Below are 15,602 nucleotides of genomic sequence, written 5' to 3'. Positions count from 1 at the left end.
TATTGCCTTCCAGAATCTTTCAGGTTAGACTATCCCATTTCTGAGCCAGTGGATATCAGCATGCGTGTATAGCATATTCTTCTGTGTGTTTCTTATCGTGTGGTCTACGTTTCATTCCTCTCAGCGGTACCAACTAAGCCAGGACCCGTGTATAGTCATCGCTGAAATTGTATCCAAGCAATTTAGAAAATTCAGTTGCATAACAAGTAGCAGGAGTAGAAAAAATCACTCTTTCATAACAAGTATAGGGGTAGTAAAAGCGATGAAACTCACCTGAAAGTGACTCGCGGCACGAAATTCAGATAAGTTCGACACACCGAGAGTAGCGAACGGCTGAATCTCAACTGAAGTGTTGCAGCACTGAAGCTTGGCTGCTGAGTGCTGAGCACAACTGTTTTGCCCTAGCAGCATGCTAGCACCCCATTTCCTGTGCTTTTTTTACATTTGGGTGGTATGGTACCGGACCAATATCGAGTGCACTTTTAGCTCTTTGAGTCTACCTGCGTGGAAAACTGTTGAAATGAAAAAGAGTAAAGCACCAGTTTTTTTATAGTATAAACTGAACATCATAGTGGGATGGTTGGCATAAAAACAACTGTTCTTCAGAAGAACGCACTAAACTACTTGGAGGAGATGTATGAACTGTGTTCGAGTATTTAATTTCTGCCCAGCCCACCAATTCTCCTGCGGCATGGATATAAGTTGAACCTCTCATTTGTCCTGTTCTTGGGATGAAAGAAACTCGTGTACTTTTCGTAGAATTTGACCTTGTTTCTTGCCATAGAAAGAATTGGTGCTAAACTTTTGAATTTGACTCTGTTTGAAAGCTACCATCACGCACCTCAACACCCTACGTTAGTGTAATGGTCGAACTAGTAAACCCAGCGTGCAAGACAAAGTTCAACTTCACGTCTCGTTAAGTGACTGAGAGACCTACAGTGAAATTAAACACCTTTATATTGATTCTCCATCTTTTAAAAAGCACTCCTAAAAGTAACCACACATTTTTAATCGTCTGATTTAGCCATTTAGGTAGTCACACAATCCAAACAGAAGCTTGTGTTAGATAATAACGAGAAATAAACGAGACAAAGAGACATGGATTTTTACGTGGAAACCCTTGCGGGAGAAAACCACGGACGCACGAAGGCGCAATCATTATGAGGAGGAGTATTACAAGCACGAGACGACAGGCCGTCTGAGGTGCGACTACATGTGATATATATGAGGGGCAACACATAGGAGTCCTTGTAGGACAAGTAAACGAGTTGTACTCGTACGCATCGGTACCAACGCAAAAGGCCCACACCGTATGTACTACGTCTAGTCCAATACGATACTAGAATTTGGATCACAATTTAACAATCTCCACCTTGAGCCAAATTTCTTTCAGTAGTCGAAGAAAGTGAATAACTCCATCCAAATCAGGTTAAACACCTTGTGCGTCAAAGTCCATAGGACTAGTGAGAAATACCAACTAAGCCTGAGTAAAGCTCAAACTTATTGGTCGGAACTGGCTTTGTCATCATATCAGCTGGATTATCATGAGTACTTATCTTGCATGATGTCCTTGTTGTTACTGTGGTGTTCCTCTTGCAGCCCGATTTACACCTCTCACAATAAGCTCGACGTATAAGAATTTCTACTCCCTCAATCCCATAATGTAAGACGTTTTTTTGACACACGTTATGGGACGAAGTGAGTAGTATATAGAATAACAGAGCTCATGCCGGTTGCTCGAGAAAAAAAAACTTAATAGCAACTGATTAGATATCAAGAACTGATAAAATTTCACTAGGAAGAATTAAGTCCAACAACGACTACACATATGAAAACATCATCACAACATAGACAAAAATATGCATGCAACTACACGAGCAGAGGTTCAACAATGGTAAGATATGGAACTAGGAAGGGGACATAAGTTTTACAAACAAAAGATGCAACCATATAGATTGATCAGTCCTTAAGCACTGGATATATATATATTCCTTGGCGCATGAAAATACCCAACACACCTCGCTTGTCGGCAATGTGCCTGAGGATCCTCCCAAACCCACCCTCACCCCAGTCTTCTCTCCACGAGTTCTTGAAGCGCCAGTACTTGACACCGTCGGAATCTGTGCCATAACCAACAATCAGGACAGCATGTCTGCTGCCGGTGTAGTCTTCGTTAGGTTCATAATCCAGGATGCCTCCTTTGTATTTCTGCAGATCATCGGGACTCTGTATACTGACAACCACGGGCTGTTTTGCTACCGCTTTCTCTAGAGCCTCTTCGGTTGGGTTGACAAATTGAAAGCCTGCTATCCTTGCTGCTACTGTTTTGTTCGGCTTGCAACCCGATTTACTCCTCTCATCGATGTATGGGTAGTCAGTTTCGCTCGAGAGTCCATTTGTTTGTATATACCCGAAGGCCTTTTCTTTCTCGCCCCCGTCACACCCGTCGTTCTCTGTGTCACAGACTCACAGTCGATGAGCTCTTGAACCGACAACGAGACTGACTGCAAGGTATTCATGTAATGTACAGCTTCGACCGAGGATGCAACAGCTATGGCCCAACAGCTGCCTGCGACAAATGCACAAGTTAGGGATCCATGCATGAACGCACTAAATTGTAGATGCACGCTAGCATGTTAATTAGCTGCCGTCCAGAATTAAGCTACACGCAGCAGCAAATAAACTACGATGCACTATGAGAACAATTCAAGCTAGACACTAGCTAGCAACGGAGAATAATGTTTTCAATCTTAAGGCACTCACCACAATTCTTTTGTTCCCTCACAATCGGGGAGACGGCGCCAGCTTCAACCCAGTCAATCTCTGACGGCACAATCCTGCCAATCTCCTTCACACAGATCCAGACACCAAAAACAAATAATCCATGCCATGCAGCTAGCGCCATATTCCGTGGTCTGAGGTACCTGCGAAGAAAGCCAAAGCGGTGGCCAGCAGCATCCATTGCTCTTCTGAGACTGCAATTTGATCACCAGAAAATATTCAATTACTTTCATCAAACACGCACGAGTGAATAGCAAAAAACTATCACATTACGGGCTATCGTTTCGAAAAACTACCGCTTTTTTTAATTTTTCAAAAAAACTACCACAAAAGTGGCTGGCTGTTCCAAAAAATCTAAGTGGCCGAACGGTTAAGTTTTAACTGGGGTTATGACATGTGGGGCCCGCCCGTCAGGGTTTTGTCGGCCACAGTGCTCACGGCGCGCGGGTGACGGCCGTTAGGGCGCACGGGCCGTCCCGACCAGGTCAAAACGGATCCGGCCCTCACTCTGTCTCCCTCTCGCTCACTCACTCTCTCCCCCCTCACTCTCACTCTCCCCCCTCGCTCTGTTTCCCCTGGCCGAGCTCTCCATCGTCGCCGGCCACCTCAGTTCCTCGTCACCGGCCAGGATGCCTTCTTGGAATGATGGGGATGAGAGCTCCGACGACAGCATGGGGGGCAACCTGATGGACATGGAGTACTTTGTAAGCCTCATCCTCCTCCTCTCTGTCATTATCTAGGGTTAGGGTTGAATCGATTTGGGAATGAGGGTTGATGAGCTGTATATTTGTATGGATGGATTCGTTTGGTTTGGTTATCTATTAGTTTTGATCTAGGGTATGGATGGCACTGTGATGTCTGATCTGACCTTGAGCAAGGCAAAGCTTGACTCAAGTTGAACTAGTTGATGCATTGGTTCTGATCTACCTTTTACTGCTTGTAGGACACACCTGACACCATCCCTGAGCCACTCTGGTGTGGTGCTCCCATGGAGGAAGTTGCCAAGTGTACTCTGCACGATATGAAGCCTAGGAAGTGTGTTGCTTTTGAAGGTGCTAAAACTGGGAGGAGGTTCTATGGATGCCCTGTTCAGGTGAGTAATTGAGTATGCTGGGTGGATTCAGTTATGCCTAGTGGATTCAGTTAATGTCTAGTGGATTCAGTTATGCCTAGTGGATTCAGTTATGCCCAGTAGTTACTGAATTTGTACATTAACTCTGTTTGAACTGAATTTAGTACTGAATTTATGGTTACATGTCCTCCTTGTGTACCAATCCTCTTTTTGAATTGAAGTTAGAACTGAATTTATGCATTTTCTGAAGTATGTGTTCTCTGATCAAACTACAGGGAGGTGTGAATTGTGGTGTAGTTCAGTGGGTTGATCCTGCCTGGCCTGATGTACTTAAGAACTGCCTCATCAAGTTGTGGGAAATGTTCCATGAGCAAAACCTTGGAAGGATTCAAGACAAGCATGCATATGAGGATGAGGTTGCCAAGTTGAAGAAGGACTATGATCATCTCTGCACTGAGTATCATAAAATGGTTGATGATGTTAGCAAGATGTTTGACTGGCAGGATGGTGTTGGCAAGATTGACTACCAAAAAGCAATGGATGCTGAGAAATTTGAGAAGCAGAAGGAAGAGCTAGAGCTGGAGATGAAGATGGAGAAGCTAAGGCTAGCAAAAGAACAGAGGTGTATCCTTCAGGCCCAGGCAGACATAATTCACAACACCAGGAAGGCAATGAAAGAGATAAAGGTGGACAGGGATCTTCTTGCACAAGAGAAGACAGAGCTTGAGAAAGTAGTTGCTGATCTGCTGAATGCTGGCCATGGGAGTAAGGAAAAGCTTGAGAAAATCAAGGCCATACTGGAGGCTTGAAGATTTGGACAATGGTGGTTAAGTAAGTAAGGTGGCCTACACATATAACAGGCCTTGCAAGATGATGGTAGGAGTATATTTTGTGCAGTCCTATATGAACTATTTAAGTTATGGTAACTAGAGTGGTGGAGAACCTTTGCTAAGTCTGGCTTATGTTATTGTACTGTTAAGAACCTATCTATCTTAAGTAATGCAGTGAAGAACTGTTTTATTTCTTTAGGTTGTTTTCCTAAAAGTAGCAATGCTGAACTAGTATATTTTTGGGCCTAAAACCATTATGTACACATTGTGGGCCTAGACTGGGTTGTTTTATTACTCCACCTACCTACCACCAACCATTAGTAGTCTATAAAGCCCACCCCTTGAGTGAAACCGCAGTCAATCCCCCCATCCCCACCCTTCTCAACCCCCCAGCCGCCAAAGAAACCCTAGAATCCAAGGGAGAGATGGATCCTGGAGAGGTCATAGATGGAGAAGAAGAGGTGCCTAGACAAGCCAGGCGCAGAGATGCAAGGAGGAGGGCGAGAAGGCAACTTGCTGAGATGATCCTTGCAGCACGCAACCGCAAGGACATAGAGCAGTTCCTGGAGGCATTCCCCCTGGTTCCAACCCTAGTGATGATGATATCATCTACTGGGCAAGGAGGAGGGCAAATTTCCATCCCTTTCAGGTCACTAGGCAAAGGTGGACTAGGATTCTGTACCCATGATGCTGCTGTTATGTTTCTGTGTTCCTAGATCTGTCTTTCTATCTATGTGATGTTTGAAGTTGGTGTAAGAACAATGTTGAATGAGCTATGTATGTGATGAATCAAGTTGTCTATGATGCAATGCAATGTATGAAGCTAGTGAAAGAAAAATGTTGAATGATCTATCTATGTGATGAATCAATCTGTCTATGATGCAATTTATGAGTGAATCTTTTATCTATATTTGTATGTATGAATGAATTGATCTGGTGATCTTGATGTTTTAAGTTAGAAATGTTATGGTTTGGTCAGATGGCCATATCTTGTTGTTTTAGGTTTGATCTCTTAGGGTTTGGTGCCTAGAGGGGCAAATCTTGATGTTTTAGCTTTGATATGTTAGGGTTTGGTGCCTAATCATATCAATCAACTATCAACAAAATAAATCACTTGATGTACATAACAATGCTCAGCATAAGAAATAATTTCATATGAAACAATTCATAACCTAGGACATATCAAATCAAAATATAGCTTGACAGCAGATAACTCAACATGGATCAAGCAGTTCAAACACAGACCATATAACTTAATTGTTTCAAGCAGTTCATACATAGACCACATAACTTAATTGTTCAAATGAAAACAGAGTTCACTGCAAATAACACATTCAATGGTTGCCACTAGCTGTGAAATACAAAGCAAGTTTGCTTGGGGCCTTCCTCTTCCTCTTAGAACCAACATCAGCTTGACCTGATGTTGATGCTGCCCTTGGAGCATTGAAACCTCTTGCACTTGACCTGGTGTTCTTTGCTGGAGATGATGCACTTGACCTGGTGTTGTTGGCTGGTGCTGAAGTAGGTGGTGGGTTCTTTCTCTTTCTTGATCCACCTGTTGAAACTGCAGTAGATGTGGTTGCCCTTGTTGTAGCAAATGTGGTTGCCCTTGTTGAACCTGTTGCTGGTTTCCTGCCCCTAAGTGGTCCTGAAGATGGAGCTGGACCTGATGATGTGGCCCTAGCTGGAGGTGGCCTGGTTGGTGCTGAAGTTGCTGGGTAGGATGCCCTGTTTTCCTACAATTAAAAACAAGTTGTAGCTCACAAGATGTATGCATAAAAAACAAGTAGCAGATTTTCCTTGTTGAACTAGCTTAGTTACCTGGTGGTTGTTTTTTCTTGTCATAAACTTGGCCTTAAGTCTGTCTCCACACATTGTCCACCTGTGGCCTTGCAGACCACAGTTACTGCATGTTATTGTGCCCATCCTTGATGTATCCTTTGGAGCTGGCACCCCAAATTCACCCTTTCTCCTAGCTATCTGCTTCTTGCCTTTCTTCTCCCTAAAAACTGGTGGTTCTATGTCTGGTGTGTTGGTGTTGGGCCAGAATTCAGGGCCAGGGACAGGGTAGATGATGTGCTGGTATGCAGCCTTATACATTGGCTTCTTAAAGAATGGATGCACATAATCTTCGGGGTGAACTTTTATCTTCTGCATTGCAGATATTGCATGGTAGCAAGGTGATCCAGTCATGTCCCACCTCCTGCAAGAGCAGCTCCCTACATCAAGCTTCACACAATATGTGTTCTCTCCACTAGTTGCTTGCCAGATGTTGGGACCAGCCATGTTTGCTTCACAGTATTTAGCCCACTTCTTGCTCTCCTCAAGTTTCTCCATGTAATGTGGGGTTATTTCCCACCTACAGCTCTCTGTTTTCTCTCTGATGCCCTAGTACTTAACCATTAGTTTGGTCCTCAACCCTTCAAACATGGTCTTAATTGGTTTTGACCTAACATCTAGAATCATTTTGTTGAAAACCTCACTAAGGTTGTTCACTACCAAGTCAGGCTTGCACACATGATCCATTGCATATCTAGCCCAACACTCCTTAGGGATGCCATTCAACCACATGTAGGCTGGTTCACATGCTGCTTTCAAACCTGCCATTCCTTCTTTGTGACCATGTTCAGTGAAGGAATAGCTAGCTTTGTCAACCCATTTCTTAAGTTCTTCTGCTCTAAAGCCAGCTGACTGGAAGTTGGCATATATGTGTCTTAGACAATATCTTTGTGGGGATTGAGGAAATACTTCATTAATTGCTTTAAGAAGGCCCTGTTGTTTGATTACATAAGGTAGTAATGATATAACTATAGCAACATTGCTATGTGCATAAGAATAATACAGAGTCAGAGAAAATACCTTCTACCTGTCAGACATGATGGTGTAGTTCCCAAACTGGTTGCTAGTGCCAATGCAGACTCTAAGTTGGTTTAAAAACCAGGTCCAGCTAGGCCCATCCTCTTTGTCAACCACCCCAAAAGCAATTGGGAACACATTGTTGTTCCCATCTCTTCCAGTTGCTGCCAATATTTGCTGGCCTGTGGATAACTTGATGAAGCAACCATCAAGTCCTGCATAAACAGAGATAGTTAGGGCAAAATTGAATAACTTGATTACATTTCTAACATGATTAAATCACTGATTTGTACCTATGAAAGGCCTACAACCAGCAAGAAATCCATCTTTTGATGCCTGGAGGAAATAGAACATGTACTTGAACCTTGGTGTGGGGGCTGGGTTCAAAGGATCCTCAAAAGTTGTCACTATGCACCTGCTTCCAGGGTTTGTGTCAAGCACACATTGTAGGTAGTCCCTCAACCTCAGATACTGCTTTCTATGATCACCTTGCACAACATCAACAGCCATCAGTCTTGCCCTATATGCCAAACTCCTAGGTACATGCACCCCAAACTTCTTCTTAGTATGTTTGAGAACTGTCTCTACATCAGCCTTTACATTTGATCTAACTGTGTCCTCCACAGCTTCTGCAACCCATTCAGCAGTAACCTTTGTACTCTCTCCACAAGCTCCACAACTATGATCCATGTGGCACTTCTTGATTGTGAATGTATCTTCATGGGCTACTTTGGATGCAGTCATGAAAAATTCACATCCATTCTTCCTCTCTGGGCACCAAACAATAACCCTTGATGGTTCATTCCTATGGTACTGAAAGTTTCTCAAAGTCCTAACATGAAAATTTCTCAATGCCTTTCTAAACTCATACACATTGGTGAAGCAAAGGTCCTTGCATAGCTGGTCATGTGCATCAGGTACCTTTGGGTCATACCATTTCCTCTCTTTCTTCTTCTTCAATCTTCTCTTCCTTCCAGAAGGTAGTCTTGGAGTCTCCCCATCTGAGTCAGAAATGCCCACATCACCAGGGAAGCAATACTCATCAGCTTCAGGTACAAAATCTTGAAACTTTGGGATCTCTGGCTGACTGTGAGCTCTGGAAGTTGGACCTGGATTTGCTGCTGCTCTTCTCACAGGCTTGAGTTTCTCAGGCCTGCATTTTTCCACAACTATTTCCTCTCCACTGTCAGCCTCTTTCTCCTCCTGCCAAAACTCTGAAACATCACTGTCACCTTCAAACTGTGGCCTGTCTTCTATAGCATCTCTTTCTTCTTCATTTCCAATATTTTCTTCACCTCTCTTCCAAGCCTTGTAAGACATCTTTATCCCTCTATAGTCAGCCCTATCAATCTCAAAGTCTGAGGATGATTTGTCAATATCATCATCCTCTTGATCAGCAGCCTATCCATCATCATCTCCACCATTAGCTTCTGAAATGTTGAAGTTACAGCTTTGCTGTGTGTTCAAATTAACTTCAAGAGGGTGGACCACTCCATCTTGTGACAGACTTAACACAAAACCAGGACCCCCCACTGGACTGCCTATTGGAATTTGTTCTTCACAAACATTGTGAGCCCTGTTACATTCAACATCTCTATCTTCATTTGCCTTGGAAAAAATGATATTGAGCACTGTGAAATCTGAGTGGTCTATCATTTCTTCAACTGCATCTTGACTGTCCAGAAGAAATAAACCTTCCTGTCCAATCCCTTGTTCTTTTACCCAGTACATGTAGTCATCTGACCCATAGCCTTCAGTCTCAGTAAGTGCTATCAAGTTCAGAAATGTGATGTCTGAAACAGAAAACCTCCTTTCCATATTATCTCTGCCCTGGAAATGCAGCCTAACCTCCCAAACTTCATCATCCAGCCTGCATTACATAATATGTTATTTGAAAAGCCCAACTAACTAAGTGTTTTTTGCTACAAAAATTCAGTGCACACTAACTATAAAGTACAGTAAGGAATCTGAATCCAACAAATGCTTCTCTGAATCCACCATGCATTTCTACTAAATCTAACTAATCCTTCAGTGCTAAGTGATACTGTTGCATCCAAAACACGCCACAGAGTGTTTGCTCAACTATTATTCAGTGCATGTTCATGTTCTAAGATGAATCACAGCAGCATCAACCTAGGGTTTGGTTAAAAAACTAACTAAATTATGCTATGTTGTTTGAAATGAACAAGAAGAAATGCAGAAACTATTGAAGGAGCTCATAAGAGGAAAAAAAATTACTCCACCCCTCCAAATGCAGAGGCCCAGTGCTGGGAGTTGGCCGGATCTGCCTGCACAGCCCTAGCAAGAGACCTCGCTGCTTTGTACTCAAGCGAGAACTGGCAATCATCAGGCGACAGCGGTGTAGCCTGTGTCGTAGGAGCCTGCATCAGAGCTGCAGCCTGTGGTGTCCGCTGCGGCGGCGGCGGCGCCGCCGGCTGGGTTGCGAAGCTACCGCTCCCCAGCCAGTTATCAACCTCTGAGAACTCGCCGCCTCCATCCCCCCTTCCACCTCCACCCGTTGAATGGCCGCCATCGCCTAGTTTCGCCGCCGCCGCCGCCATCGGAGAGGGAGGCGCGCACGAGAGAGAGGGAGAAAGAGAGGGGGAAGACAGAGTGAGGGCGGGCCGGATCCGTTTGACCTGGTCGGGACGGCCCGTGCGCCCTAACGGCCGTCACCCGCGCGCCGTGAGCACTGTGGCCGACAAAACCCTGACGTGCAGGCCCCACATGTCATAACCCCAGTTAAAACTTAACCTTTTGGCCACTTGGGTTTTTTGGAACAGCCAGCCACTTTTGTGGTAGTTTTTTGAAAAATTAAAAAAAAGCGATAGTTTTCCGGAACGATAGCCCGTAATGTGGTAGTTTTTTGCTATTCACTCAACACGCATGTCCATGCTGAAAGAGAGGCAGATTGAGTTGAGAGAGTGTATGGAGCTAGCCAGATGCGTACGTACGTGTAGGTGTCTCAGGAGCCTGCTAGCTCTGGCCGGCCTCGACGGCGACCCGGCCGCCGCGGCCTGGCCGCAGAACCGCCGCAGCAGGGTCCTCCCCGCGACTCCCAACGCCGGACGAAACATGCCTGCCTGCCTGCACCTCGCTCGACCATGGATCCAATGAAGAGTATAGATGACGAGGAGGAGGGCACTACCGGAATAACCCTATATGCCTACGGCCTTATCTATGCCGACGGCTTTTTGTCGGGGCCGTCGGCATAACTTGAGCTACGCAGACGGCCTGGGAAAAGCCGTCGGCATAGAGAAGCCGTCGGCATACCTTCATCTATGCCTACGGCAGCCGTAGGCATAGTTAGGCCATCGGCATATATCGATCTATGCCTACGGTGGCCGTAGGCATAGTTAGGCCGTCGGCATAGATGTGGCCCTGGTGGCCCAGGGACAAACGGCGGGCTGACGCCGTCAAATCTATGTCGACGTCCCTGACGGCGGCCGTCGGCATAGATATTATCTATATTTTTTTAGTAGGAGCTTCCACGTGGCAGAGCTATGCCGACGGCAAAGCCGTAGGCATAGTTTTCCATCTATGCCTACGGCCTTGCCGTAGGCATAACCCCGCCACGTGGCGCCTCCTGGCAGCCCCTGGCCGAGAACTATGGCCGTAGGCATAGATATTATTTGTTTTTATTTTAAATTATTTTTATTTTTAAGTTAAATTTTGTTTAATTTAAATCTAACTTATCTAAACTTAAACATACACAAATTATACATCGATTTAGGGTAGAATTTTCCATAGATTATGAATATCCAGTTTGTTTTTGTTTTTGAGTATGTTAGAAATGTGGCCTCCTGTACTTTTGCATGTAGGTCCTTCTGCTTTATTAAAATCATAAGTAATTGATACTTGGATTGATTTTGACAAAATTTATATGGTTTTTTTATCAGAATCTTGAAAGGATTATGTGTTATACTATGTTTCAAATTTGAACAAACTTAAATCATGTTTGCTTCATCAGATTGTTTCAAGGACTGTGGTGGCGGGTGCAAAGGCAACTGGCTCAGGAGTGTGACCCTTCATGGACGCCGATGCCGCTGTCACTTGGGGGGAGGAAACGGCCATGTCGGGTTGACACGAAGGGAATCTTATGGTAGGTTTGTCCCAGACCTTGTTCTCAAGTGTTCCTATGGGCCGACCTATCACAACCAGGTGAAAACGTCCATTGGTCAAAGCTCGTCCGGTGAAAGTCAAAGGCGTAGATTTCCGGGTCAACTTGTCCAGGGTTCGGCTGACCGGGGACCGGTTCGGCTGACCGAGTCCTCATACATGCCGAAAGATGTGGTGCCATGTCTAAAGAGGCAATACGCGGCTCCAGTGTGAGGTTCGCCCTCATGAACGGCGATGCAATCGAAGTAATCCTTCTGCGGTTTTGGCGTTGCATGAATATTCCTGAACACTTGAGCGTAATCAATTCATGAGATTTTTACACAGTGCAGACACATATGATATAATATGTGTGGCAATTTCTTATATTTTTGTAAGATGCAGGAGTATGTGAAAAAAATCCCCACCATGGATTGTTCTTTGCATGTCTATGAGTGTGGTCGAGGGCCTTTGGGGGCTAGCTACGCCATCAAATCTTGCGCCAGGTCCTCTTACATGTCTGGAAGTGTGCTGTCAAGTGCAAACAAATGACATGCGGCTCCGGAGTGTGACCCCCTTCACGAAAGGTGCTGCCGCCGGCACTTGCAGGGGGGGGGATGGCCGCATCGGGTCGACACGAGGGGGGTCCGCTGGTGTGTTGGGCCCAGACCTTGTTTTGAAATGTTCCTATGGGCTGACCTATCACAACCAGGTGGAAAAGTACGTTGGTCAAAGGCCGTCCGGTGAAAGTCAAAGACCTAGATCTTCGGGTCAACCGGGCTAGGATTAGGTCGGTCGGGGGCCTTGGGGGTATCAATGGTACCCAAACTTGCATTGTGTCTTAATATATGTATACAAGTGCGATGGAGGGTTGAAATAGCCAATGGAGGAACGGGTAACACATTTCATTCACAAACCAGACACGTTCTCTCTCGATAGCTAGATACTAACTCGGAGATGCTGCAGTTTACAAGCGGCCTCCGGTCAGGCTTCTGTGAAACGCGCTCAAACTTTTACCACACCCTACAAGGGGCATATGAAGACATTGTGCCGGGTCCCTAGGATTTCCGGCATCGTATGATTTTTCACAGATTTTTATGGCTTGATCTGGCATGCCACCAAGGTACATTCGCCCCCCCCCCCCCGGTTGTGGGGCTCCTTCTTTGGTTGCACTAGGCCTATGCATGCTGCAAGACATCATATATGATTTTACAAACCACTTCTGGACATCATTTCAGGTGGCCGTCGTGCAGATCTGCAATTCCCCGCATTGAAACCCTACGGATGTAGTAAATGTCTCAAATAATCCAGGCAAGCCCGAAAAATGCCATGTCCTGGCACGTGTCATGAAATGGCCCCCTTTGAGAGCATGAGAATTTTTGAGGTCAACGGAGCAACAGGCAGCGCAGTTCCTTCACAAACCGAAACATTCTCTCTCTATAGCAAGATACTAACTCGAAGATGGTGCAGTTTACAAGTGGTCGCCGGTCAGACTTTTGTGAAACGCGCTCAAATTTTTACCACACCTTACAAGGGCCATATGACGACATCGTGCCAGGTCCCGAGGATTTCCGGCATCGTATGATTTTTCGTGGATTTTTACGGCTAGATCTGACATCTCGTCGAGGTACATTCGCCTCTCCCCGTGGTGGGGTTGCTCCTCCTTTGGTTGCACTAGGCCGATGCATACTGCAAAGACATCATATATGATTTTACAAACCACTTATGGACATCATTTCAGGTGGCCGTTCTGCAGATATGTGATTTCCCGCATTGAAACCCTACGGATGCAGTAAATGTCTCAAATATTCCAGGCGTGCCCGAAAAATGCCATGTCCTGGCACGTGTCATGAAATGGCCCCCTTTGAGAGCATGAAAATTTTCGAGGTCAACGGAGCAACGGGCAGCGCAGTTCCTTCACAAACCGAAACATTATCTCTCTATAGCAAGATACTAACTCAAGGATGGTGCGGTTTACAAGTGGCCGCTGGTCAGACTTCTGCGAAACACGCTCAAATTTTTACCACACCTTACAAGGGCCATATGACGACACCGTGCGAGGTCCCGAGGATTTCCGACATGCCGCCAAGGTACATTCGCCCCCTAGTGGTATGGCTCCTCCTCCTTTGGTTGCATTAGGCCTACGCATACTGCAAAGACATCATATATGATTTACAAACCACTTATTGACATCATTTCAGGTGGCCGCCGTGCAGATCTGCAATTTTCCACATTAAAGCCCTACAGATGCAGTAAATGCCTCAAATATTCCAGACGGTCCCAAAAAATGCCATGTCCGGGAACGTGTCATGAAATGCCCCCCTTTAAGAGCACGGGAAGTTTCGAGGTCAATGGAGCAACGGGCAACACACTTCCTTCATAAACCGAACACGTTCCCTCTCGATAGTCAGATACTAACTCGAAGATGGTGCAGTTTACAAGTGGCTGGATCCAGCATGCCGCTGTGATCCTCCTCTCCCCTCATAGATCGCCGACAGCCGGGTCCGCCGGACCTCGTCCTGCCGTGTCCATCCATGCGTCAGGATCCGCTCCTTCCGTCCACCCAAAACCCTACCTCGTGGCTATGGTTTCGGTGGCCTCCACCTCTAGCGCTGCTCCGATGGCGGCAAGGCCAGAGGACGCCAGACCCTTCACCGGCGTGGACGCGGTTAGCACTTGCCCTCCTTCAGCGGTACAAGAGAGTAAAAAATTTTAGAAGAAAAACAAAAGGGAGAACACAATTGCATGAGCTTGATTCCTATTGGTGGAAACGTTTGTGCCACGGATCGATGACGTGGCGCATATCCATCCATCTAGCTCTCCACCCCACATCCATCCAGCCATCCATCCATCCATCTAGAGAAAAGGAGAAAAAAAGCCCATGAGATAGAGCCCACCCAACTCCACCGAACGCCTCCTCCCTCTCTGTCTCGCGACCTCGCTCCTCTCTCCCCCACGAACCCCTCTCCCTCGCCGCCGCCACCACCCACGTCGGCCTATTCCGGTGAGCTCCGGCGACGGGAAGCACTCCCCCCGAGCTCCCCAAGCTCCACGCCTCCTTACCCTCCGTCCAGAATCGGCGCTCCCGCCCTCCATCGTCCCCCGTGCTAGCTAGGGTTTCGGCCGCCACCTCACCTCGGCGACGGCGAGGCCAGCGGGCGGCGGGTCAGGTACCGGCGATCTCCCGAGCCCCTCTCTCTCGATCCCGAGCCCCTCTCTCTCAATCCCCAGCCCCTCTCTCTCTCGATCCCGAGCCCCTATCTCTCGATCCCCTTCTCTCTTTTGTCGCCTCACATCGCCGCCTCGGGCGCCGGCCGATTCCAGCCTACTCCGGCGAGCTCTGTCGCTGAGCTAGCTACCCAGGGCTCCCCGTTGAGCCGCTCTACCTCCTCCACTCATTCGATTCGCTTCTCCCTGCCGCTCGTGGTCGCCCCCATCAGTTCTCCCTCTCTAGGGTTTCGGTGGTGGGGAGAGGTTTGTTGTCGGCATGCTCTTGCTCGTGGATCTAGTCACCTGCGCCACCTCCCGTGCCTCCTTGTGCACCAGCGCCTCCTGGGTTTTGCCTGTGGTGCTACTGCCCCAGATCCGTCAGCCTCGACTACCTTATCGCCTGCCACCGTGCGACGACGGTGATTTGGCCACACCGCAACCATGGTGGTGGCGTTGCTTATGGTAAGCTCCTCAATCCCTCTGCTCCCCTGCTCGTACTACTCTCTTCGGGCATGTCATGGTCGATTTGATGCTGCTCCGCGTGTCCTGTTAGTGCTTGGTGAACATTGGCTCACCTATTATTAGCTCAATTGATTACTGTGCTATCTTTATGGATTTGGCAATGTAGACTTCGGTCTACTTATGCTCCTGCTGCTTTACATGTTCATATTCTAGTTCTAGTTCATGTCTATGGACTGATTACAAGAAATTCTATGCTACGGTTGGTCTATCACTGCAGTTATCTTGGTCTTATAGAT

General features: G+C 46.6%; 1 pseudogene; it reads right to left on the bottom strand.

Annotated features, from left to right (window-relative positions):
- Window positions 1–1,959: 1,959 nt before the first annotated feature.
- On the bottom strand, window positions 1,960–2,962 carry LOC125538285 (annotated as a pseudogene).
- Window positions 2,963–15,602: the final 12,640 nt, after the last annotated feature.

Source organism: Triticum urartu, chromosome 2, assembly GCF_003073215.2.
Source record: "Triticum urartu cultivar G1812 chromosome 2, Tu2.1, whole genome shotgun sequence".
NCBI classification, from domain to species: Eukaryota; Viridiplantae; Streptophyta; class Magnoliopsida; order Poales; family Poaceae; genus Triticum; species Triticum urartu.
Note: the sequence above shows the minus strand (reverse complement) of the source record. Positions and strands in the feature narration are given on the sequence as shown.